This window comes from Mandrillus leucophaeus, unplaced genomic scaffold (genome assembly GCF_000951045.1).
Source record: "Mandrillus leucophaeus isolate KB7577 unplaced genomic scaffold, Mleu.le_1.0 Scaffold59, whole genome shotgun sequence".
In the NCBI taxonomy this organism is placed as follows: Eukaryota; Metazoa; Chordata; class Mammalia; order Primates; family Cercopithecidae; genus Mandrillus; species Mandrillus leucophaeus.
The window spans coordinates 1212166-1215123 of record NW_012106363.1 but is presented as its reverse complement, the minus strand read 5'-3'; positions in this window follow the sequence as shown (position 1 = coordinate 1215123).

The window sequence follows — 2958 nt, the reverse complement described above, 5'->3', positions numbered from 1 at the left end:
CAATCTCAAAAATAAAATGTAGTATATCCATACAATGGAACACTGTTCAACCACAAAAAGGAACGAAGTACTGATGCAGGCCGCAATATGTGTGAACTTCAAAAACATTCTGCTAAGTGAAAGCAGCCAGACACGAAAGACCACAGCTTGTGTGATTCCATTTATATGAAATGTCTAGAACAGGCAAATATTCAGAGACGGAAAGTAGATTCGCAGTTGCTGAGGGCTGGGGATAGGAACGGAGAGGGACTGCACGTGGGCACAGGGTTTCTTTTTTGGGGTGATGGAACTGTTCTAAAATGAGATTGTGATAATGGTTGCAGAGCCCTGTAAATATACTGAAAAAATATACTGAGTTGTTCATGTAAATTGGGTGAATTTTTGTGGTATATAAATTGGGTCTCAAGAGAGCTGTTTAAAAATAAAGGGCAGTAGGGGCCTTTGCAGAGAAAGAAGAGACCTCGTGCACTCTGAAAGACTCCAGCATGAGTCTCATTAAGGGGAGCACATGTTCTTGACAAGGTGCCTATGACTCAGGCATCAGATTATTTACACCATCTCACTTTCAGAGGAGAAAAGGATTCACCATGCTGAGCTCACGTCACAGCTTATGGGACACAGTTCAGTTGCCACTAGAGGGCACTATTATGCCATTGCCTTTGACAGCAACACTAGACCAAGTCTTTGGCACCACTCACCGTTGCTGTTGTGTGCAGGAACTTGGAGAACACGCCCATGGTCTTCCATGTAAATGACTTACCCTGGACTTGGGCCTCCCTGTGTTGGCTATTGGTCCTTTAGATTGTGCAGAATGCAGAATGATCACTAAAAGCCTCAGACATTTATCTCCACTCATAGGGCTAAATACATTCTAGATTACGACAGAGCAGCATATTCACTCAGGGCTGCGATATCCCAATGAGCGCTGAACTGAAATAAGTAGGAGCTCAAGGAATCTCCGGGCTTCAGGTTAGTATTCATTGAATACTAACTACTGGCCTAGAGTGGGTCTTGGTGGGCCTCAGGGATGCGGGCAATTGTGAGAGTGGTCCTCAGTGTCAGACACTGAGCAAAGGGGGCTCTAACCTAGTTTGCATAGTGGAGAAGTTCAAGTTCTACGGCTGTAGAGCTTGGGACAAAAGGGAACTGGTGTCACTGACCTGAGCGAAGGTAGATGGGAAAGACATTACATCATGATGGAAGATGGGCAGGGCTGAGAACATTGCCTGGTGTTTGGTTGACAATTAATGTGCTCAGTGAAGAAAAATGCAGATACTGTCACAGGGATCAGCAACAGACTTTCAGAAAGACTGGAAGAGTCACTGGAGGAGCAGCAGTAGAAATCACCCTAATTAAGTCAGAAAAATCAGGGGGAGGAGTTTGCTAAGGACATGAGTTTATGCCAAAGGCATGGGACAGCTTTCAGCTTGGAGTCTGTATAGGCTCCCATCAAGCTTTAAACTGGGAGTAAAATTCCCTTTGAATGTAGTAGAGTGAAAACAAAAAAAAACATTCCTTTCAGATAACCCAGGGGAGAAATTAAAAGAAATTCTTACTATGATTGAATAACTAATATCTTATGGTGTCATAAAGATTTATAGCTTATGGGTTAGAGAGTGTTTTGAAGATTCCAAATTTATGGAAAAGTAAATACTTGCCATTAACTTCTACCTTCATTTTTTTCATAAACAATTGGAATTAGAACAAAATATGTAGAAACAACAGCACCAGCTCCAAAATTAAACAGGTGTTGGCGTCATTGATCAGACTCACAGAGCTTAACCCCGGAGATGTCTTCATAATGTCCTTACAGCGAGCTGGCAGGGAGGTGTGCATTTTAAAGACATTGACTTTTGGTGAGAGGGTGCAAAAGGTTTATGCTATCCACATATTCTATTGCTCTCATAAATTGAGGGCTAGCAGGTATTATCAGTTTTGTCATCATTGCTGTTTCTCCCCGCTTCTTTGTTGATAATTGAATTCACTTTGTTGGAAATTCACACATGACTCTAAGTCAGATAGTCTTTCTGAGCTGTATCTGAGAATTTGTAGAGAAAAGTAGGAAAGGCCACACACATTTGAATTATAAGATTTTTTCTTTTTTTTGTCTCATAATGGTTTTGATTTGGGAATCAGAGCAATGCTGTCCTTGTAACACAAGTTGAGAAGTATTTTCTATTTTCTGGAAAGATCTGCATGAAATTAGTTTCTTTATTGCTCTTTGGGATTTAATTCATGGATGCAAACTCACTGTTTACATCATTGTTACTGCAAAGGGAATTTGTTTTATGAAAGGGAGCAACTTTAAGATTAAGATGGAACCACTCACTTTTTTCTCCATCTTCCACCTAAAGGAAGCTTACTGCCATCTTGCGGAAGTTTGAGTGCCCTTTTGGCACCTTCCTGGAGTATTCTTTCATATCAGATAGATGTGGGTTCAAATTCTAACTTTGCCTCTGATTTTTCCGTAATATACTTTATTTAAAAACATTAGATGTACAGATAAAATTGTGCAAATTGTGCAGAAAGTACAGAGAATTCCCATACATTCCTTTTTCACCCCTACAGTTTCTACTATTATTAACATTTTGCATTAATATGGTCCATTTGTCCATAGTTGGTATTAGGGTTCCCTCTTCATGCTGTACAGTTTAATGAGTTTCAACAAATGTATAATGACATGTATTGGACCATTACAGTATCATTAGGAGTTTTACTGCCCTAAGCTTATCTGGGATCTATCTATTCATCCAGTCCTTTCTCCCCCCGAACTCTGGCAACCATTGATCTTTTCACTGTCTCTATAGTTTTGCCTTTCACAGAATGTCGTGGAGTTGGAATCGGTATGTGGCTCTTTCAGACTGGCTTCTTTCATATGGTAATGGATGTTTAAGTTTCTTTCATGTCTTTCCGTGGCTTGATAGCTCGTTTATTTTTGTTGCTGAATAATATTCCCTT